This window comes from Aulonocara sp. 'chitande type north' Nkhata Bay, linkage group LG9 (genome assembly GCF_057382095.1).
Source record: "Aulonocara sp. 'chitande type north' Nkhata Bay isolate Kocher_YH1m ecotype deep benthic linkage group LG9, A_spYH_male_GT1.1, whole genome shotgun sequence".
NCBI lineage: Eukaryota > Metazoa > Chordata > Actinopteri > Cichliformes > Cichlidae > Aulonocara > Aulonocara sp. 'chitande type north' Nkhata Bay.
The window spans coordinates 27,518,174-27,543,682 of NC_141352.1; positions in this window are offsets into that span (position 1 = coordinate 27,518,174).

Below are 25,509 nucleotides of genomic sequence, written 5' to 3' on the forward strand. Positions count from 1 at the left end.
AGATGCTTTTATAACCAAAGGAATTGACTTCTCACTATATCGTGTTCAATTAATTTACATCCGGTTGGAGAGCTCGTCAAACCAAACTGACCAACTTGATTTATTTTTAAAATACTACAATATAGTCAGTAATTAATAATGATTTCAACATCAGCATTAATGTAGTTATTTTATAATATCAATCATATGAAAATTATGTTAGTGTTGAAATATTTTTTTTTATTTTTTATTACCAATTCATGTCATACCTTTTCAAGTTTTATTACAAACAGGAAATAAACATAAAAACAACGAGCAACAATCTGCTACAGAACTCACTGCGAGGTTTTTGATGCTGCATTTTCTTTGTTTCACTGATATCTACCTGTCCAACCTCCAGGAACTACTGCCAACTACTATATACACATTTTTCCTTCAAAAAAAGTCCGAATTCGGACTTTTTTCTCAGAATTCTGGAAAAGGAAAAAAATAAAGATGCCCACCTTTTTTTCATGTGTTCCTAATCCTCTTCCATATTGTACCACGTCGAGTATGTCACACAGCTCTTGAGCCATGAGCACATGACATATACAGATATATACTAACAGCAAACAAGCTGGGAGTCAGTGCTGATGAGAATTAGGGCTATATAAAGTATAAATAAAATTAAAATTGAAAATTTCTATAATAGAGACGAGTGGAAAACCGTGGATTGACTGGATCTTAAAACCTTATTAATGATTATTATTCATTTTTATCATCATTTTATTGTTATTTACTCATTGATTTGTCAATTAACCATTTGTTTGTGATGTTATTATAAAGTATTGTTACCTCCATTTAGAATCTAGACAACTAAATGACTAAGCACACCTTTTTTTTAAATCATCTCCAGGCCTTGAAGATGGTTTCCCTGTTGCTGGTCTTTATCATTTTGGCAATGGAGACTATGTTTGGATAATATCCCATATTTAAAAGCACAGAGTGAGCTCCATCTATGTATCAGCAAGCCAATTTATCAGTTTAACAGTAGTTTCGACATGTCCTCTGTGAGAACCATGGGAGAGGCGATGAGAGGAAGAGCACGGGGGGGAGGCAGCTAAGAAGGCGATGAAGCAGAGCTCAATTTGGACATCAAACACAGAGGGAGAGATGTGAAGGCGGTCGCACGTGGGCCTAAGATGTCAGGAAGGAGCAGTGTCCTGACTCCATTTCCAGCCCTCCCATGGGAATCCCACGCATGTTGCAACAATGTGGCAACAGACTTCATCCCATTACCCCCGAGGCTCCTTACCCTCAGTCTGCTCTCGTCTCGAAAACTGACAACTTGACTGTATTGAACTTGTTCAAAGGGTTTCTAGTTTCCTGGAAAGACTGGAAGGTTGAGAAATTAATTATTTCTGTGTCTTTGGAGCTTGAGTGTTACAAAAAGGAACGATGCGAATGTATGAGGAAGTATTTCTAAAGTCAGACTGCATCAAGTTATTTGTTACTCTGCCATTCAACGGAGTGTGAAATGTACCAGTTTAAGGATACAGCCTAGTTAGTACGTTAATTCCCAGCAAAAGATAAAATTCCTATTGGACTCTAGCAAGAATCCCTGTTACCATAACAGGTTTAGACATGAGCTCTGACCTTTAAATAATTCACGCTACAAATTAATAAAATAATAACTGCTCAGGAGTTATTAGCAGAAGCTAGATGGGTGGTGTTGCACTCACTTCAGCTCATTTTCATTAAATGTGAGAGCAGTCAGTCCAAGCACTCCCATGCAGAGAATATAAAGGGACCAATTAGCACAGCTATGAGAGGTGAAAATTGCAAGTTGCACCTCTGCAATCCTATGTGGAAAATACTGGGAGAGTTGCATGTAAGTGGAGTAGCCGTTATCACAAGCTGCAAGATAAATGGAGATGGCTCAGGGATGCCAAATCTATAAGCTTTTTAATGATTGGTAAGTCATGGTTTCCGGATTGGAATGAATATGGAAAAGATCTTTATCCACCAGTGGACTCAAGGTCACCACTGATCCCCTGTCCCAGGGGTGCTTAACAGGAACTTTTTACAAGGTGCAAATGATACGTGCTACCCTGCTCCATTTTGCATAGCCAGCATTGGGGAGTGTGACACAAGTCATATCATTTATCATCGTTTTCAAGGTGTATTTAATGACAAAGGCGGGAAAGAACACAGAATCTAAGCATATATTCTATAACAAACTGCATTTAGGATCTGAGCATGGGATTAGACAAGTGATGGGACAAAATTCTTGAAACACCCTCATTTCTATAGTTATTTGGGCTTTCTGGAGGTCTTTGAAAGTTCTTCTTTGGACATTGCTGGACTTTGGTGCTCATTGTCAGTCCGGGCTTTATACCTGACCCTTTTCAGATGATTTTTTTTTTTTTTAGTTAAGCCACTTAACCGGTAAATCATCTAAGCGTAAAAAGGCAAGTAACTCCATTTAACTTTGTCATTATTCATTTTCCAGTATGATAATAAATGCGAAAAACAGTGAAAATGCAGTAAAAGCATACCTGGATAGAAAAACACATAGTGGAACACTATCAATCGCACATTGGTCTCCCCAGAGCCCAAAGTGCAACATTACTAAAGCAGTGTGGGATCATATTGGCAGAGAACACAACAATAGACGGCCAACATCTAAAGAAGAGCTTTGAATGGAGAACTAGTGAATACTACTTAAGGAAATTACAAGAAACAGTTCAGGCGATGTTGAGGAATAACAGTGGTCATACCAAATATTAACTTTCATTAGAATTGTACAGAGTTTTTTACTTATATATTTTATTTTCAAAATTGCTGTCCCTGTGTCCCATTTTCCTGACACAATATAAAGAAATGAGGGGAGGCTAAAGACTGTTGCTCACCTCCTTAAACATGCGTATATAGGAATCCAAGTCTTTTACATGGCACCTTCAAAAACACCGGGGCAATCTGAAATGTTTTACAGAAGACATTCTGCTTCATTCCACTTCAGTAATTTATTTTTCAGAGACGGCACAAATTAATTAATGTCAGTCTCAACTAAATCCAACAGATTTAGCCAAAAGGCTTTTTTCAGTCTCTGGACAGATTGAGATATATATATATATATATATATATATATATATATATATATATATATATATAAACACCCAGCACGCCCCTGCGGGCAGTTTATCCTTCAAGCTCGGGTCCTCTACCAGAGGCCTGGGAGCTTGAGGGTCCTGCTGCACAGTATCTTAGCTGTTCCCAGGACTGCGCTCTTCTGGACAGAGATCTCCGATGTTATTCCCGGGATCTGCTGGAGCCACTCGCCTAGCTTGGGAGTCACCGCACCTAGTGCTCCGATTACCACGGGGACCACCGTTACCTTCACCCTCCACATCCTCTCGAGCTCTTCTCTGAGCCCTTGGTATTTCTCCAGCTTCTCGTGTTCCTTCTTCCTGATATTGCTGTCATTCGGAACCGCTACATTGATCACTACGGCCGTCTTCTTCTGTTTGTCTACCACCACTATGTCCGGTTGGTTAGCCACCACCATTTTGTCCGTCTGTATCTGGAAGTCCCACAGGATCTTAGCTCGGTCATTCTCCACCACCCTTGGGGGCATCTCCCATTTTGACCTCGGGACTTCCAGGTTATACTCCGCACAGATGTTCCTGTACACTATGCCGGCCACTTGGTTATGGCGTTCCATGTATGCCTTGCCTGCTAGCATCTTGCACCCTGCTGTTATGTGCTGGATTGTCTCTGGGGCATCTTTACACAGCCTGCACCTGGGGTCTTGCCTGGTGTGATAGACCCCAGCCTCTATGGATCTTGTACTCAGAGCTTGTTCTTGTGCTGCCATGATTAGTGCCTCTGTGCTGTCTTTCAGTCCAGCTTTGTCCAGCCACTGGTAGGATTTCTGGATATCAGCCACCTCCTCTATCTGCCGGTGGTACATACCGTGCAGGGGCCTGTCCTTCCATGATGGTTCCTCGTCTCCCTCCTCTTTCTTGGGTTTCTGCTGCCTGAGGTATTCACTGAGCACTCGGTCAGTTGGGGCCATCTTCCCAATGTATTCTTGGATGTTCGTTGTCTCATCCTGGACTGTGGTGCTGACACTCACCAGTCCCCGGCCCCCTTCCTTCCGCTTAGCGTACAGCCTCAGGGTGCTGGACTTGGGGTGAAACCCTCCATGCATGGTAAGGAGCTTTCTTGTCTTTATGTCAGTGGCTTCTATCTCCTCCTTTGGCCAGCCTATTACCCCAGCAGGGTACCTGATCACGGGCAGGGCGTACGTGTTGATGGCCCGGATCTTGTTCTTACCATTCAGCTGACTCCTCAGGACTTGCCTGACCCTCTGCAGGTACTTGGTGGTTGCAGCTTTTCTAGCGGCCTCTTCATGGTTCCCATTCGCCTGCGGGATCCCCAAGTACTTGTAACTGTCCTCTATGTCTGCAATGTTGCCTTCTGGTAGTTCAATCCCCTCAGTTCTGACTACCTTCCCTCTCTTTGTTACCATCTGACTACACTTCTCCAGTCCGAACGACATTCCAATCTCATTGCTGTATAGCCTGGTAGTGTGGATCAGTGAATCGATGTCTCGTTCACTCTTGGCATACAGCTTGATGTCATCCATGTACAGGAGGTGGCTGACAACTGCTCCGTTCTGTAGTCGGTATCCGTAGCCAGTCTTGTTAATGATCTCACTGAGGGGGTTCAGGCCTATGCAGAACAGCAGTGGGGACAGAGCATCTCCTTGGTAGATCCCGCACTTGATGGTGACTTGTGCTATGGGCTTGGAGTTGGCCTCTAGTGTTGTACGCCACATCCCCATTGAGTTCCTGATGAAGGCTCTTAGGGTCCCATTGATCTTGTACAATTCTAGGCATTCCAGTATCCAGCTGTGGGGCATTGAGTCATAGGCCTTCTTGTAATCAATCCAGGCAGTGCACAGGTTGGTCAGTCTGGTCTTGCAGTCTCGGCTGACTGTTCTGTCTACCAGTAGCTGGTGTTTTGCGCCTCTGGTATTCTTGCCAATTCCTTTCTGTGTCCCGCTCATGTATTGACCCATGTGCCTGTTCATCTTAGCCGATATGATGCCTGACAGGAGCTTCCATGTAGTACTGAGGCAGGGGCCATGGAGAAGGAGGCTAGAGGGCAAGATATATATATATATATATATATATATATATATATATATATATATATATATATATATATATATACACATTAAAAGAGAGGGAGATGGCAAAAAAGAACAAACAAAGACAGATCAAATGTAATTAAATGTGCCAGAAGAATATTTAAAATTAAACCATTTAAAGTGGGCAGCAAATACAGAAAACACTGTTCAAAATTGGAATAGAAGTAATTTATATTCACACAAAATTTATTTGGGGTCATGAGAATTTCAGTACTTGATAATTGGGTCACATACCAGAAAGGGTTAAAAGACGTTTGCTAATGTATTCCAGGTGCAGAACAGTGTACCTCAGAGGGACAGTTTACCCCCAAAGTCAAATTTACATATTTTTCTCCAGGCTAGCAGTGCTGTTTATCTGTCTCGATTGTTTTGGTGTGAGTTGCCCAGTTTTGGGTATCTCCATTGTAAATGTCTTTGTTCTCTTGAATACAATGGCATGAGATTGCACTTGCCTTGTTGTATTTTTGTGTGGAGGTTTAGGGGAATGTGCATCTATCTGTGATCGGAAGCTCAGACTTGTGACAGAATCTAAACAATAAATGTGTCCCCATTAGCTAAGCTTTAATGTTTAGCAGCCAGCAGGTGTAGTCTGGTAGGAAAAAATAGTTTCTACATAATAATAACTGTTCACAGCAAGGTTTGCACTGTTCTGTTTAAGTAGCTGGGTGATGATTTGTGGAAAGAGACATTACTGCTGAGACATTTTTATTTGTTTTGGGTTTACAATTTGAGCTCCTTGAGACAGATGCTATTTAGTTCAATTATATTCAAGAGAAAGTAGACATCTGTACAGGTGATATCTCCAAAATTGGGCAACTCTCACCAAAAACAACATAGGTGGATAAATAGCCCAGCAGGCCAAAGGATAAACCTGTATATTCGATTTTGGTACGGACTGTCCCTTTTTTAAGATTTCACCTTCAAAATACAAACAAATTTGGCACCCAGTTTCAAATGCCTATAATATGCAATAAATGATTAAAGCATTGGCATAATGTGCATGTGTTGTGTATGCAGACCTCCCAAAACAGATAACATTCATTTTTCAAATGAGACAAACTGTCAGTGATTGATTTTCGCAGGAGGCACTCCAATAATGAGATCTGTGTTTGATGCCACTGACCAGTCTTTCCGGTGACTGATGCAGTGATTGAGTGATGTCACCTGCACCTTGATGAACATGTCACCGCGGCGACTGACAGGCTCTCCGCCACCTAATGCTGTCGCCATCCGCGAGTCACTCACCTGATTTACCGCCGTGATCGCTCCGCTTGTCCTCATCATTTTTTAAAAGCTCCTGAAGTGTCATTTCCTGTGCTATGCTTGACTTGAATCTGAGGAAATGAAGCCTGAGAGAGGTGAATTATTACCCATGGTGACTTTTAGACTAATTGAGACCATTAAGCTATGCAGCACAGCAAAGAGAGATTGCCGACTCCGGTGGCAAACACAGACGCCCAGTGCACCCCCCCCCCCCCCCCACCCCAAAAAAAAACTGCGCCCTAATTTGTCAGTTAACCTTAAATGTCAAGGTGAAACTGCTGGTGAAATGCAAAGGTTGAATGTAAATTAGTGGCATAAAAAAACACGATCTCGTGACCCCAATCTGTACAGTTCATGGTCTGTGTTTAGATTTGGTTTTTAAATGCGTTATCTTTAATTATCTCTGACCCTAAGGCTGAATCGCTTGGTTAGTTCATTCTGTTAACAGTCTACCACGCAAGGATAGTTGTCTAATCAAATGTCACAGTTCACTTGCAACTACAGTGACCTGCATCATTCTAGTTTGCTGTAGGAGGGTCCCGAACAGGGTCCACTGCATTAACATGATGTATGGTGGTGAATAAACCGCACGGTCTCTGAAATGGGATTCGTGTAGTCTTGCCAACAGATAATACGTGAAAGGCTGTAAAGAAGATTTCATCCCTTTGAGTGTGAGTGAAAAAGGAGAGGACAGAATGAGCCAGAGAGCAAAATGGAACCCAAATCCCTGGAGAATAATATGGAGATCTGCCTAACATAAGATCCTTGTGGTAATGCAATTTAAGTTAGAAGGAAAAAATGTCAGGGTAATCTCATCAGTCCGTCAGAGAGAGGGATGTCAGACGTAGCCTGTGGCGAGCCTCCAGCAGGGCCGTCCTTATCCTCCTCTCTGCATTGCTCTGTCTCCCCTCTACTCTCCCTTTCTTCCTTTCTTTCCATCTCAGAGCCATGGCATTGCTGCATTGTCCCCTTATCCTCTGTCAATACTTGTAGCCACGCAGACCTTGCAACATAGCCCAAATTCTAGGAATAAAAGCTGTGCAACATCAGAAACAAAAGGGCATATTAACAAAAATTTGCATAAGAAAAATCACTATTCTGTGTCAAAAACTGACAGATTGTGCCTCAGGTACCATATGCAGAATGTCGTGAGGTCAAAAAAGTATGAATATGATCTGGGAAGGGTGAAATGACATGCAAGGGAAAAAACATCCCATCAGATGTTCCTTAAAGCCCCGGCCGTATGGAGATAGGATCTGTAAATCACTGGCCCCTGTAAGCTTCAGGGCATAGAGGAGGGGGCAATGGCATCTCTAAGGCAGTGGGTGGGTGTGGGGCATCCTCAGACAGGAAGAGGCATCTTTTTCTTTGAAAGCCTTGGGCTGTGCTTGCTCTTAGGTCACCAGCCTGTTGGGGGTGAGCAGCTCAACAGGGACAAAACCACAGCAGGGTCGAAACGATGCTGGGAATCAGTCTTAGTTAATTGTGAATTCAGAAAGAGAAAGGATCTTTTGCAAACTAATTTTCACTTCATCTAGTTGTTTTCTGTTTTTCCTCGAAAAAAGTTACTTTACAGATTTAGAACCTTTGAATGTTGCTTGGATATGCTGACTGCAGGCTTATTGGAAAAAGGTGGCAATCCATAATTGCTGTCAACATTCTCAGATGTGATGCCGGAGGACATTGGAGGGTGTGGAAAAGTGGCTGTGCAGCATATCAGAGAGTGAGATAAGGCCAGATTGTGGTGTATTGATTATAGATAGACATCTACTCTCCAACACAAGCTGCTGCTCTGCTCTCAAGCGTTGCAGAAGACTTGATATGTTTGGATGTGCATGTCCCCCGTTGATCAGATTAGTTAGTAGAATGCCTGGCTAGAGTAGTTATAGTAGTTTTGCACACTGAGGCTCATATGCAGTTAAGGCCTGTGTGGGGAGTGCTCAGTGTGTAACCAAAATGAACAAATCAGACAGCAATGCTGTTTACTCGCTGCTTGCAATGATTAGACAGCGTGCCTTATAGTGCTGTCCAACAATAAAGCCATTATAGACGAGGAATGAAAAGTCGCCGCTCATCAGATCATTGTGGGGGGAAAAGGACTGTTTGATTTGCCTGGCATCATTCCTATGGTGTTGTATGCACCAGAATGTATTATTATTAGCCTTCAAAAGATTAGTCCTGAAAATAAAACTTTGAACAGACACAAATGGGCTTTTGTCTGCAATATGTGAACAAGGTTTCACTACATAAGTAGAAGAAAAGCTCCTTGTATCAGAAACAATGAAACTTTTGAAAGGAGCCCCTGGCATCACTGATCCTCTGTCAGTTTTATACATTAACTGTGCATTTGGACGAGCTCGGCTTGCAATGTACAGTAGCCTCTTTGTTAACTGGCTGTATTTTAAATGAGCTTGTTAACTTCTGATGGCTATCTTGCCCTTTGTGTTGCACCAATCATGCAAAAATGTATGGAAATAGAACAGACTTGACGATTGGCCTCTGCTCTGCCATTGAGAAGCTATGACACTATAGGCATTGTATTTTGTCTATGTCTGGAATAAAAGTACATTTTAATGTTAAAATCAAAGACTTTGCCCGTCACTTAACATACTATAAAATATTAAAGGTGATTTTATTTGCTTTAGAAAAATAGAAATGTTTGTAAATTGCATGGAACAGTGGTTCAAGGGGACACTCAGTGCATCTGACAGTTTATCAGTTTGTGTTAGTCTTTGTAGGACCTTTATTACCAGCAATAGCACAGCATCTGAGGAAAAGAAATGCAATAAGGCACTACCAGTCAAACGAGTCATCAGTTTTGTAAGTCTCCTCTGGAAATGTAATCATACAAAAGCAGACAACAAGACAAAAGGAACAATTACACCAAATGGACAGTGAAATGGCAACCAGATGACCTGGTAAACAAAACATGCGCCATCAATAAATTGTCCAATAAAATAAAATCACTTGCAGGGAGCAGAGGGAATTCATGTGTGAGACCACAGGCTGACAACTAACCTCTCTGACACACTATAATTTCATGTCCACTGACCATGTTCTTACTTCTGTAGGGGCTTGCTGGGTAGTTACTGCACCAGTTCTTCTTTTCTGATTCATGAACGGTGGCAACCAGTATTAAGGCGCAACACTATCACATGTAGGCAGATATATGTATTATTAAATCAAACAATATCATTGTTTTTGCCAATACTGGAAACCAATATTACCACACAACTGTACTCCAGATACACTAACCAGAAACTTCAATTCAATTCAGTTTTATTTATTTTATTTATTTCACAATAACAGTTGCCTCAAGGCGCTTTTTATTGTAAAGACCCTACAATGTCAGAAAGAACTTCTGCAGTCGAATGGCTTCCCATAAGCAACCACATGGCAACTCCCTTTAAAAAGGAAGAAACATCGGTCAGAATCAGGCTCAGGGAAAGCAGCCATCCACCCAATCTGTTGGGAGTGATGGGAAAGAGAAGAGAGCTTAGAGAGACAGGACAAAAGGGAAACACTTATTAGGTGCGCCTTGCTCATACCATTTTGGACATCCTTTTGCTTTCAGAGGTACCTTAATTTTTCATGGCATGAATTCAGCAAGGGCTAGGAAACACTGCTCAGGGATTTTGGTCCATATTGACATGATAGCAAAACACAGTTGTTGCAGATATCGGCCCAATTTGGTGAGCCCATGTAAATTGAATCCTCGGTTTCCTGTTTTTAGCTGACAGAAATAGCTGCTACTGTTACTGATGCATTCCTGTGAGCTGGAAAATCCCAATAAATCAACAGTTTTTAAAATACTTGTCCCCATTCTGATATTTGGTTTGAAATATAGGTCGTCTTGATGCTAAAATCCATATTGCTGCCAAGTGATTGGCTGATTAGACATTTGCATCAACAAGCAGTTGAACAGATGAACTTAATGAACATTGGGTTTACATTACTGGATGATGAACATTAACCTCACCAGGTTAGTGATCTACAAATCTATACAAGGAAAGATAAAAGCTGCAATTTTGAAAATGGGATAAATGTACAGCAACATTACCTTCAAATTCTAAAATTCCATTATGAATCTGACAATGAGTTCCTATTTTCTAACGTCCTGTTTCAAATGTCTCTTTCCAATTAAGCACTCTTACATTTGCACACCTGAAGTGCAATACAAAACACTTAAACTTTGCATAATTGCAAAATTGATTTGATAGCCTCTCAGTGTACGGGAACAACTAAACACCCTTTTCAGCAAGAACATGATACTGTCTTTCCTAGTACTGTATACATTAAATGCAATTGTCTTAGAAGCACACGGGGCATGGGCAAAAGTATACAGTAATGAAGGAAAAATGTACTTGTGATTGATCTCAAGCAAGAAAGAAGGTTATTTATTGCGATGCTTCTGAAATATTGTACTGTAACAGAAAAAAAATCCAATTCACATTGTTGTGTTTTTTTTCAGTTTTCCTTCTGTTTGAAATTGATTCTTTTTCTTTTTTTTTTCTGTAATAAAATCTGTATCAGTAATTTATCTCTGCAGTGCACTGCAGTCGAAAAATCTGCAACAAAAACTAACAACATTGAAAAAAGAAATCATTAGTTAAGAACTCTTTCTCTCACTTTCCCTCCCTCTGGTTTTTTCTTACATCCCTTCTAACTTTTACACACACGCAAACTGCACTGTACAAGCACACAGTCTTGTACAGCAACACACACGAGCGAGCGCGCATACAATGCCGCACATTGAAACCGAAACAGAGAGGGAATTTTTCTCTCTGTGGGTGAGAAATGGAGAAGACACTGTGGTTTTGTTGTTCTGTTGCCCTCTTTTCTTCTCCTCATTTATTCAAAGCTGTAAGGCAGCAGTCTGGTGCCATCAATCTCAATTGGTCTGTACTTCCTGCTCCGCTCTGATTGGACATAATGATCTCCGGATGTCACTCTACACACTGATATGTTTCTCTCTGTGACCCATCTGCTTCAGTATTCTGCCATGAGCAGCCGGTGTGTTTACCATGGACACACAGGCGGGATCCTCCCACGCTCCACTCACTCCACACCACCTCACAATCCGGTGTTATCAGCGTCATCCGTCCTCCCGTTCTCTTTTCGGTCTTTATTGCTTTTGTGACATGTGATTAGCGCTTACACATGTGAAAAATACATCCAGCAATTTTTGTATGTAAGTCGTGATTGTGAAAAGGGTCTCGCCTACTCTTTTTTTTTTCTTTTGAGTTACTAATGAAAGAAGCAGCCTTAGTAGAAAACAACTCCCCACCCCCCCCAAAAATATGCCCCTGCATGTTGTTGTCTTTATTTTTTGTGAACAATAAACTCATTTGTGTCATGCAAGAACATACTAAAGATGAATCATCTTTGGAGATTATTTCATAAATTTTCCGATTTTCAATAACTTTAATTAATACAAGGATTCCCTGCTCCGGTTTCAATGCATTGGAAAGATTATAGATGCACCAACCCGGCTTTCTAATTCATGATCCCATTATTCCTCCCTGATACTTTATAGCTCTGTAATTATGGCCCAATTTCTTTGACCATTCAGAGGAGCTCTCAAAGTATTTTTTCTTTTCCAAGTAAACAGGGGAAAATGCTCAGCCGTCTATTGTCTGCCAAGCAGACCCTGTGTAAGTCTGTCTAAGTGGCTTTTGGTGAGGATCAGATAGCAGTCATGTTTCTGAGATTAGGAGGGGAGAAATGGCACAGTTAGGAGGCCAGATCTGTGTAAACCAAACCCCGAAGAACACACATTAGCACTGCAAAAACAGTGCAGGCAAGACCCACACAGAGAACCTCAAGGCATTAGTGGAACACCAGAATGAGGATCGCGATAAGGACGGCGCTAAGTCAGACGATACCAATCTGTTTTTGTCTGACTTTCTACTTGACATGGAGGAGTGGACAGTGGGCTATATCGCTGACAGAGAGAGACCTTCAGCTTGGACACCTGAGGCAGTGATCAGATAGGATGCTTTTGTTGTCCGGCTTAAAAACAAAATGCAGCCGTAAGCAGCATGAGGAACAGGAGGAGCCGCATCTGGGCCCGAAATTTGTCGAGCATCTTGGATTCACTGTGTAGAAATTGTGCTGAGTTACTGGACTAAAAGCAGAGCAGTACATTAGAGTATGAAGTTACACATACTGTTAACAATGAGACTCCTGGGAGAGACTGTAATGTGTTCATGTTTCAAAACGCTCTCAGCCTCGAAGAAAAAAAAAAGAAGAGTTGTATACCAGTATGAAAACCGAGATAACCCAATTATCCAGCTATTATGTGAAATATATATACAAAAGTATAATTTTCAACTGGAATAAACAGGTTAAAGCAACCTGTTATGATCCCTTCCACCACTGTATTTTTATTCTCTGTAATCTACTAAAGTAGTTGAAAACGATCTTTATTTTTGATGTACTGGACCATGAAACATCCCCTCAGTTCAGGCCTCAGTTTTTTCTCCTTTCCTTTTAAATCTTCTGATTGGCCGCCTTTCTCAAATGTAAGGTTTTACAGCAGGTAGGTGGGGTTGTGTGCCTGAGGTGGCCACATTAAAAACATCAGCATCATACAGAACCAAAAATGGGGAAAACTGTGTGAAACAACAAGCTCATAGAGCTTCCATATATGTTAACTTCTGCCATGTTTAATGTGGAAAAAGCCACATTTTAAAATTTATATACAGTTTAAGATAAACAAAGAAATCCATAAAAAGAAGTCCACAATTGTAAGGTACATATAACAACAATGACACCAGTAAAATGCTGTAGGCTACAAGACTTTGCAGAAACTCTGTGTTCTCATTAATGATGGAGCACTCGCCTCTCCTACAAGGTCATTTAGAAAAATATATTCTGTTTTTGTCAAAATGCCATTTAAAGGAAAAGAAGATTATGATTCAGGCATGCCAAAACATTTCTTATTCTATGGAAAGGGCCCAAATTTCTTGACAGCACTCTCCTGCCAACCCCTAACAGGTTAGGACACCTCTGCAGGTCTTTTGAATATTAGCAGAAATATGACTCATTTCCTACAGAAAGTTAAAAAAAAAAAAAAAAGCTGATGAAGTGCTTTTAGCTTTGTGACTAAAAATAGGACCATATATGCATGACTCTCAGAATTCTTGCCTACTTAGTACCTTCTTTGAGATGCTTGATGAAAACAGGACCTGAAAGGGAATAAGATACAGGACATCACTGCAATAAAAACCACTGACATACTTCATACGCATTTGATTTAGCATTGGTAAATTAAATTGTAACAAAGCTGAGAAAAGCTGTTTGCATATTTTACTTGTGAATTGGGGGGTTTATGTTGTTATCTCATGAACAAAAAGCAGATTTCAAATAATATTGAGGTAATTTACCATCAGACATCAACTAGTGGATTTTGTAATTCTCTTTTTAGATACTAGGATATTTATGGAGAACCTCAGTGCATTCTCATCCCAGGGCATCACATACTGCTGTTCTGTCAGATGCGTCCAGCTTCTGAGAGATAGGCCTTTGGTGCTGCTGGTGCCTTGATGCACTGGCTGCAGCATTATTAGAAACAGAGAGGTATCCGACGTCTTTGGAAGAGTGAAAAAGTTTGAATCTGTTGGTTGGAGAAGTGGCAGTGGACTAAATCTGAACTGATTTCTGTTATATGCTCACTTTGTTTCCTTAATTTCTGATGACTGATTAGATTTCTTTTCTCTTAGGCCTGAAGCACATAGACCTAGAGACCAGTCGGCAGTCATGTGACAACCACAGGTCGCAAGGGGAAAATGAGTATTCCCCAACCGGTTTGCGAGTGATTACTGGAAGAAGCATTTATGGCGCTGAACCCAAAAAAAAAAAAAAAAACCACTTGCCATCTACTCACCAAATGGCAGTGAACACTTTGTAAACTTTTATTTTGAGGGTTTCTGGTTTGCATTCCGTTTTTTCCGAGATTCACTACGGCTCGGCAAGTTGTTGAGGAGTGTTTGCAGACAAGTCAGCATCTTCTGTCCACATCTGTTAGCAGTCAAAGTCATTTCAGGGAGATTTTGGCCTCTTTGTAACTGACTTTACCCAAGAACAGCCAACAACCTCCAGCTACTATTTGCCAAACAATCGGGGAACCCCCTACCTGTGGTTGTCAGAGGTTTCCTGAGTTGTCTCTGGCAGGTCTGACTGTGGCCTCAATTTCCTTATTTTGTTTTTTACAGTTTAGGTTTTGGTGCTAAAATAACTTTTTTAGGTTTAGGAAATACCGTGGTTTGGGTTAAAATATGGCCTTCCTCTGCAGTTGCCCTGCATATTTAAAAATGATGCTTACCCAATGCATTTAAACGTGACGCCAACAAATCTAACGAGTTGGGAGTGAGAATCATCTCACCATTGCCTAATCCTGGTGCATGCCAAGTTTAGTGTGTAATTTTGAGACTCCAGCTGCAGCAACTATTTGATGCCTGTGGAATGAGAACTTGGTCGATATGAAGACAACCTCGTGTCCTCGTTTAGTTACTGATGAGTTAATAACTTAAGCACGATCACCGAACCGCACTCGTCTGTGAAGTTGCAGCCGAGTTCATCGTCTGCTTAAATGAGAAGGACTGATCAGAAAGACAATGCAATATTGGCCCTTTTTAGACCTGTTATTTTGAAGTGCAGTCTGATGTGCTGATCGGTAATGGCTACTGATCAAGCCTAAATCAGTTGATACAATATACAAGCTGCTATCTGTGCACGCTGGCATTTGTGTTTTCTCTTTTGTTTCCACAAGATAACAAGAAGCAAGAAAAAATTAACCTGTGATCTTGAGATAATGGCTTTATAAAAATAACTGCAAGCAAAGGCTTTTCTCTGCTTCCATAAATTTGCAGGAGCACGGGATATAAATGCAAAATTATAAACCAATATTAGTGAAAGTGAAACTATATGTATTTGTTTTTGCAGTGAAGGTAAAGATAAAAAGCCTTCCTGTTTGGGATGGTTTCATCATCCTGGCCATGAGATCAGTTGCAGCCATTGCAGGATGAGGGCTAGACTGGATTAGGGTTTGATATATGAATGTCACATCCACAACAGTAAATAGAAGCACCTTTTTATAATCTATTAAGTAAAAAAAAAAGAAAAACAAAAGAAAAAAGAAAAAAACATCCTACAGGTTCCTGACCTGCAGGTGAGTTGCTCCGGGTGTAATGTTTAAACAAAATAATAGCTTCTGGGATACTTTTTGAGCAAGCTTCCATAACAGCCCAAAGTCTCTGTGTCTGTTTAGAAATGTGTGCATGTTTGTGTGAGTAGCTGGGGTGGGGGAGGCTTCTGATGATCAAAGCCTTAAGAAGTCTGTGCTCAGCAGGTAGGGAATGTGTTTGGTGAGCTTGAAGGAAGTGTGATCCACTCTATATACAAACCCTGAAAATGTGGCGTATGATTCTACCATATGGACATCACTGCAAGAGAATTCGTAACTAAAGGTGGTGGGAAAACTACTTAAAAAAAATGTTTTTAAAAAATGAAGAAAGCTAAAGCAAACAACCCAGAGGCTTACTTCTGAAACATTCCTTTTATGGGTTTTCTTAATATGAACAAACATTGTCCAGTGTTTATGAATAAAAATTATTGTTTCAGGGTATCTGTTCAAAGACTTCGCTCCTCAGACACTCCTCTCTTGTGATGCAGCAGCTCGACAGTGGACATGAGCGAGCGTAGTAGCTTACATGGAGAGAATGCGTTGCAACCAATGAAGGGCTAACATGATCACCATGTGTCATCCTGGCACAGGGCCTGACACACAACTATGGCTGTTTCATAATTCATCAGACCTCAGCCGAGAAAAATAAAACAGCAGTCCTTGTCGAGAGCATTTAATCCAAGCACACTTTGAGTGAAGATGTCAACAATCTGTCAACTTCATTTGATGCTCAACTTGTCACGGCTTCTGACAAACACCTACACAGTAAAGTGACAGAGAACAAAAGAGGTGTGGGGAGAGGCAGGGCAGAGAGAAGAAAAATAAGATCCGGCGTGACAGCTGTGTGAACGTGTCACAGAGAGATGCACACACTGTCTGTCTGAAACTCACGCCTTTGCATTTACAACTTCAGATGAGTTTTATCGTTCCCCTTGAAATTCCACCCATTTCCTCCAAATGAAATTCAGGTATCAGGTTTGGTCACTTCTCCACTCACAAGTGAAATATGAACTCCCCCCTAAATAGCATTGAGTACTCTGTCCACAGAAAGATGGACTCAGCACTGTTAGATAATTTGCTTCTCTAGTCAATTTGCCTCCCTGGTCCCTGCGCTATCCTTTGGCATAAAGGGATCACAGACCGGCTGGGTTGGTAAACATTTGCCTGCTGTCTGCAGTTTACTGACACCATGTCACATGATTTTCTTGCATTCTTTTATTGTTGAACCCATTTGCTGCAAAGTTGCTTGGGTGTGCCTAACTGTGCCCAGTAATTGTTTTGATGGTGTTCCAAAATAGCCGCTGACTTTAGTCAAACATTAAATGTCAGATGAACAAACACCTCAATCCTAGTTTTTGGGATAGATATCACTACTAGACAAGAAAAAAACACAAATGCAATCAGTTTTTTTTTTTTTTTTAATGGAACGGTTAACTGATTCCACAATTTGGACTACGGGCAGCGAAACTGATAAGGACAGTCATGATAAAGAAAAAGAAAATGCACTCCATCAAATCAAGGCTTTGACGAATCAGAACATCAGACTTGATGTCATTATTTATTTAACAAAGAAAAAAGCCAGAATGCAGAAGCAATGACTGAAAAACTTGGAGAACCACCAACTTTAAATAATGATTGTGGAGGAATTGTAAGGAACTCCTCACAATGTTGCTTCAGTTCATTGAGGTCATTGATTTATGCCCAGCTCTCTTCAGCTATTATCAGTCAGGTTGAGGTATTTAAAGACCTTAAATCTTTTTCTTTTTTTCAGCTGTTCTATTGTAAATTTGCTGATGTGGCTGACATCATATTCCTGTTGCTTGACCCAGTTTGGGCTCACATTTAACCCATTTAACCCTAGAACACTTTGGTATATGGGGTAGTTGATGGTTGACTGAGTGATGAGATCACATCTCCAATGTGATGTCACCTGCCCAAAGGACATTGTTCCAACAGTCTTGTGGTTTGGTCAGATGCAATTTTGTAAACCTAAGCTGTGCTGTCATGTTCTTTTTAGAGAAAGGGGCCTTTCTCCTGGCAACCCTTCCAAACAAGCCATACTTGTTCAGTCTTTTTCTAATTGTACTGTCATGAACTTGAAAATTTAACATGCTAACTGAGGCCTGCAGAGTTTGAAATGTAACTATTGGGGGGTTTTGCAGTTTCTCTGAGGATTACACAGTCTGACCTTAGGGTGAATTTGCTGGGATGTTCATTCCTGGGAACAATGGCAACTGTCTTGTCTTTCAGACTTTGTTATATTCTGTTAAGTAAAACCCTAGAACTAAATGAGGGTGTGTGAAATAGACATATTTTAGATGTGGATAATGAAGATTTCAGAGTCTAACTGGTGTGGTTGTATCAGGCTGTATCAGCCTGTACAACACAAATGATGAAACACAGGGAGTCTTTCTGTCCCTATCATGTACAAGGATTGTCAAAAATAAATATTTTATTTTTTTCTAATCAGAACAGTAAACTGAAGAGGAAAAGCAGAAACAGTTCTGAAAATTCTCCCTCGTAACTCTACAAAATGTGATGGATCAGGAATGAAACAGAACAATCGCACACCCCTTTTAGCCGCAGTAATTTAAACAGCCTCTTCACTTAGCAACCTTCGAAAATGTCAGCAGACTCTGTTTAAATAACCGATATGGCCTTGTCCCAGCTCAGGGAACTCGAGGGTGGAAAGGGTTAATTATACAATAGGCACACTGCCGGCAGTGGAACTTTCTGACAGGTGTAATCAAAGGTCAAAAACTTCGTATTTTCTGTGTAGATGGAAGATAAAAGCATGTTTGTACTAGAAAAGGCATAACTGTCTTAAGAGCTTGGGAGTGACTTTTCCAAAGCTAAGATAAAGTGGAATTACCCTTTAACCTGAACGGTCCGTGTTCAGTTTCTATGCCAACAACTAAAGAATCTGTGGAGTCTCACTTGCCAGCGTGTGTGTGTGAGTGTGTGTGTGTGTGTGTGGGGGGGGGGGGTACTTTCTATTGACTGCAGTTGTCAAAAAAGAATTGTGAGATGTTACCTTGATATAGTTTCACTTATATTTCCACAATATGGCCTCAAATATGTGGAGATTTTAACATAAAAATGCTGATATAACTGCCTCCTTTTGTTCTTTTAGGTTTGTTTTTGTTTTCCAGCTTAATGATGTCCTCCGTCACTTGCATAAACATCTCTTTGGACCTCATAATGAGAGTTATGGTAAAAGTTATGAATTTCACATTCAACAGTTGGAATCATTTACAGGTCTTTTGTCTGTTTTATTTGTCACTGGGGAAAAAAGAAAGGGCGCAGGCGTCGGCTGGCCATGAAACTGCTTGTGAGTGAACTGAGCAATTACATTTGAACCTCTGAAAATAGAGAGTTATGTATAAAAATGACTCTAATTACTAAACAGTGCAATACTTTTGTTAAACCCCTTGAATTAAGGCTGAAAGTCTGCACTTCAATCACATCTTGATTGTTTGATTTCAAGCACTGCAGTGTTGTACAAAGGGAAAAGTGCAAAATTGTCAAATACTCATGGAACTAACTGTATATGTGGTGTACTGTTGTGAGATTTCCTTGTAAAAAGATTTAACACTCACACTTAACCTTTCATTAACAAAGTAAAAAGAAGCAGACATTTCTTTGATGAGCTAAGCTGATTCACATATTGAAACCAGGCATAACCAACACACCACATGTAAATGAAAGCTATAATTAAATATATAATGAAGTCTTGCCACTCAGCAGTCACCTTAATAACTCATTCCAGGCAGTTCTTTCAGACTAACAATCATAATTAATCACCATTCAAATCTGACAACGAAGTGCACAAAAGTTTTGACTTTGCTTCAAATCAGATTTAAAAATCCTTTTATTTCCTGGCATGTTAAACTTCCACTGCATATGCAAAGTTTCAGTTTAACAGTTTCATTTATGACTCAGTCCTGAGTTCCAGTGCAATCTGTGTCCCTAGCTCATTCCACTAAAACACTGAAGGAGTGCCATGACAATTAAGAATATGGATGTAGGAAGCCTAGGAAGAAGATTAACAAAAGGTTAACTTAGCTACATATTTACTGCTGTGACAAGGAAATGTGCCTGCCACCATATGTCTCATACTTTCATCAGCGTAATAACACAATGGATTAATGTGTGTCTCTTTGGTCTTTCTGGGAAACGGGAGGACATTTGCCATCTTAGTCATTACAGAATTCTCCTATAGCTTTCTATTTATTATTCAGCGAGTGTTATGCCTCTGCCTATTAATGCCTCCATTATACACATTATACAAAGTCCTATAAAAAAGTATTTGCCCCCTTCATGACTTTATTGGGTTTTTTGTATATTGGCCAAACTACACTGTTTCAGATCATGAGACTAATTTTTAATGTCAGACAAAGATAACCCAAGTGATTTAATTCAGTTGAATTCAGTTTTATTTATATAGCACTAAATGACAACAACAGTTGCCTCAAGGCACGTTATATGTTAAGGTAAAGACCCTACAATAATACAAAGAGAACAGAAAAAAACCCAACAGTCATACGACCCCCTATGAGCAAGAAAAACAAAGAAACCTGCAGCAGAACCAGGCTCAGGGAGGGGTGGCCATCTGCCACAGCCAGTTGGGGTTAGTGGAGGAAGACAGAATGAAGATGCACAGGTCAGGTAAATACAACATCATTTATTAAGGGGAAAAATCTATCCACACCCACCTGGTCTTATATGGAAAAGTATATGCCCCCCATTTTTTTTAAACCATCAATAAATTGTAATTAACCTCATGTCTTTTTGGAAAGCTGAGTTCAATTTCATTAGGCACACCCAGCTCTGGTTACTGTCAGACCAGCTGAATCAAGTAATTGCTTAAATAGAAGCTGTGTGACAAACTGAATCATGCCACAATCTAAAGACACAGCTGAGAAAGAAATTCCAGCAAACAACAGTGAGAGGCATGATAAGATAAGATAACCTTTATTAGTCCCACACGTGGGAAATTTGAGATCCACAAATAGAGAAAACTATTAATGGTGAACCTTCTCATGAGTGGCCAACCTACCAAAAATTCAGTGCACAACTCACCCAGGAGGCCACAAAAGAACCCAGAACAACATCTAAAGAACTGCAGGCCTGAGGCTTCAGTTAAGGTCAGAGTTCATGATTCAACAATAAGAAAGAGACTGGTGGGAAAATGTCATCTTTAGTAGAGTTCCAAGGCAAAAATTCACTGCTAACCAAAGACAACCCAAAGTCTCATCTCACATTTGCCAAAACTCATTTTGATGATCCCCAACAATTTTTGGAAAATATTCTGTGAACTGACGAGACAAAAATCGACTTTTTCCGAAGTTTTCAAAGACTTGATTACAGATTTATGCTGCCAAGCGTGATGCAACCAATTATCAGGAATAAGGGGCAATTACTTTTTCACATAGCGCCAGGTTGGTTTGGGTGGCTTTTTTCCCATAATAAAGGAAATCATCTTTTAAAAAGTATATCCCATGCTACAATTAAAATATGTTTAGTTGACAAATATAAGTGTGAAAAACATGTACAAGACTAAGAAATCAGGAAAGGGGGGGGAAATATTTTTTACAGCACTGTATGTTGTCTAATATATCAATTTAAGATTTAATTTCCTTGATTTTAGCTACTCTAAACTGTGTAAAAGCAAAACACATATAAACAGAAAAATTACAGGTCTAGAGACACTGTATCATTGTAAGCATGTGTAGTGTGTGCACTCCCCTACATGCATTTCATGCATTTTGCAGACCAATATTTCCCAAGTGCTTCCCAGCATTGTTCCTGTGATGTCAATAGTAATTTAACTTGCAGGGTGAATCTGGCAGAGCATTTTCAGCTGGTAGAGATCTTATTTTGTCAGGAGCCAGAGAAAAATATTCCACTTGTGGATGTCCATATGAGGCAGGAATACAACTGAGGCCTTTTTTTTTTTAGTTATTGCGATCATAGCTCAGTGTTATATTTCCACACTGCAATATGGTTTTTCTTTAACTTAATGGTCACCAAGAAAAAGTGTGCCACTTAACAAATGGACTGCTTTGCTCAATATGCAATTAGCCTATATCGCTGGTTGGAAGTTTTCAGTCCACCAAAGAGAGTTTTGACAGAGTGAATATCTAAAAATGGCAGTATACTGTGTAGAAATCAATCCCCTTTCTCTCCATTGATTCCATTAAAAGCCTTTTTGGAGATTGATTACACTGAAAGCCTCCCTGTGCTTAGGATTACAGTTGCACGGTTCCAATCTCATTTTTTACAGTCCAAAGATATGGGCATTTATTCCATTACACTGCAAGGTGCAACGCCTGGAGAACATCAGAGACCACCCTTTTCTAAGAATAATACTTTGTACAGATAGTAGAACATCCGTTTGAGTATTGGGTATTGCCCTGCTTTCTCAGATAAGTGTTATCACTCTTGTCAGTCCCTTTCAAGATCAGCTTTCTACTATCAAGATATAAAAAATGCATGAGTCGCAAAATCTGAAAACAACATTGCAATGTGAAGCGATCCGCGTGTTTCCAACTCATTGTTGAGCTGCTGCTTGCAAGCACTGACGATAACACGCACTTATTTCAGTGAACTGGGCAATGTGTGGACTTGCATTGTTTTCTGGCAAACCTGAGTCTGTGAATGTAATATGCAGTAGCTTAGAGGTCTAAAAAACCCCGAAGGAAAACAAAATAAATTGCATATAGATTTCTTTGTATGCTGTTGCTCTCCATACTGCTCCCTTATCTCTGTAATGGAATATTTATCAGTAAAGAGCACAGCAAAAATAATGTTGCTCATAGCAACTGAATGCATAAAACATTTTGTTATTTCACAGCGTTTGTATATCGCCAAAATAAATGATCAAGAATATTAGCGCCTGTACGGGGGGGAATCCTTAGTCAGCAGCTTTTGGTTGAGGGTGAACTTGGGGACAGTGTCCTTGCTAGGCCATAGCGTGATTCATTTATCTGTCACTTATTTCTGCTGAGCAAACCACTATCTGCTGGTGGGATGTTTATGAATACATCCACAAAATGATATGAAGGCAATAACACTTCACAAGATCCGGGATATTTCGCAGAAAAATCGATCAGATATGACTCTTGAAATTGCATTTCTCTCACTCGCGAGTTGTTTAATATTGTATGCATTTCACTGCTCTTTTGCTGTACGTATAGGAAGGAGGCAGCTGCGTTTTGCATATGACTGTGCGTGACCTTTCGCTGGTTCACTGTACTGCTTAGCACAGAATTCTGGCACACTGGGTGTTGTTGCTGAAAAGATAAGCGCTCATCCTGAAATCTGTCTCTGTGATGCTGGCTTCTCAGTACCACACTTGCATTTTAAAAGGTTACTCTAGGATGCCAACTTGATTGCACATTGCCCAAGGCAGTGCTGTCTTGCCAGCCCCTCCCTCATGGCCCACCTCCTCTGGCGTCTACCAATAGGATGTGGATCGGGAAGGTGATGTGGGACAGGGCAGGAGGTTTATGGGTCTCGCTTTGAGTGCCAAGCTGAGTCAGAGGACAGAAAAGTAGAAGAAGAAAAATGAATATCCACCCAAACATTTTCTCTAGAATGGACTTACAACATCTTTTTCACATAGTCTAAGTGTAAAAACAATCCCTTATGATAATACATGAGTGCTCAGACTTCGTGTTTATTGACTTTGTGTACAAATTATGCTTTTAAGGACAACAAGGATGTGTGGCCTGTTAGCTTTCCTCATAAATCAATTAAATTAATAAGGCTGAAAAAAACACCATCTACAAACAGCCACATTTTTAAATACTGTCACACAAAATTAAAGACTCAAATGTAGCATTTAACCATACAGCTGTAGCTGAAGTTTCATTATAAAGTGCTGTGCATAGTGCAGCATGTTGCCTTTGTTACCTACACGGCAAGACTCTAGCTTCCTTGCAGTTCTTGTGTTGTCACACGATTTGCTGCGGTTTCCTTCCTTAATTGGAATTTCTGCCACACAGCAGACTGAAGACTTGACAGCGCGTCCGCATTTTTAGTTTTGCCTGAGTCCATCTTGTCACTAACTACATCTGCACAGCGCTGGGTTCAGTTGGTCTCAGTGAAGGTGTGATTACCCTTTGCTCTCTAGTCTTCAAAGGATTCAAACGAGAGAAAAGGTAGCATTTTCATTTCCTAGAGAAAGTCTGAAATCGCAAACAGTTTATATACAAGACAAACTGCAAATTGCTTCAGCATATTACACCCACATTCGGCTCACTAGGAATTTTGTTTATACTGGACAGTTTTACAGCACACAAGGATGGGTGCCCGTCCCATCCATCTGTGCATAATGTGTCCAAAACGGAAGATATCAATGCGTATCGTGCCTCAAACTGCCTAATAAGGCTGCTGTTTTCAAACAATGAAAAGTTAGGAGGAAAAAGTTCACATTATTCGAGGTGTATGTTAGTAAAACGGTCACACACCCATGTATAGATTAAAAGAGTTATCGGTTGCTGTTCCTCCTGCATGCTCGCCATCAGGAAATCCTTTCCTGATGCAATTCCAATGTAAGAGATAAGGGACAAAATCCACAGTGCTCATTCTGTGCAAATATGAATTGTAAGCTTCATCCCAAACTAATATGAGGTTTGCGCTGATGGATTAGTCACAAGGGTATCTTTCAAAAATGAAGTCTTTCTAGGACAAAATTTCCTCTTTGTGGTCTTCTTCCTTTGCCACGGCTCAGAAAGCAAACACTGTCCAAGGATGTGCAAAAAATGAAATGTGATATTAACAGGACTGAATGTGGGAGGTTTCCACTTTGTTTGGAGAAACCTCGGAACAGTAACTATGGATTTAGTTACCTATAAGGAGTACGGCTCAACTTGTGGCAAGTTATTCTGTTTCTATATTAAAACAAGTAACGAATGTGAAAAATGGACGCAATACAATGCGGGAGCATGGAATCCAACCAATGAAATCGAATGGAAGTAGAGACGGTCTAACAAATTGATGATGATGATTACATTACGATAACTGTTATTCTAAGCTTCACTGGAAGCCACACATCCTCGATATATATTTATATGTATATATTCTTTGGTTTATGCTCAATCAGTGTCCTTGCTGAAGTTCAGTACTAATGGTTTTCAAAGTGAGAAAACTTGTAACATTATATTTAATATTTATCTGCAGTATTCCTGACAGTCATGATGGAGACAAGCTAGAGAGAAGATATATGTCTGGCTGGTCCCAGATGGTCTCGCATACATGTGAATATGTACATTATATTATCAGGTCTATTTCACTAATGTGACCTTTTGATTGTGTTCATTTACATATGCTTCAGGCAGCTTGACGTGTTATAATGTAATATCATTACATCAATATCTAATGTATTTAGTTGAATTGATTTAAAGCTTGTTTTAATTTATTGCTTTTACTTGTCATACTTTTTTTTCTTGCAGGTATTTCTAAAATATGAATGCAACCTTCTTTTATGGAAAGTTTTGAGAATATAGCTGAATTTTTTTCTTTCTAACTTTTACATTTGATATTGATACATTATATAACCGGGGGAGCGTTACTGGCTGTAACGCTCCCCCGGTATTTTTTGCAAATTATGGTTCAGGCACACTAGTGTAAAAACAGAATGCCTGCTTCCTTGTGACTAGTAAAAATCAGTGGTTGCCTAGTGATTGCACTGAATTTCTTTCACATTCAGAGACCAGTTGCATGTGTTGCACTCTGTGGGCGATTGGATAGGTCGACTGGTGGGAGGGAACCTGTCTCCAAACAATGTCATTTGTAAATGCAGACAGATTGTAGCACATTGAAATAAGAAACTCAATTGTTTGCAAATTAGTTGTGTTCTCATTATATATCTATACAA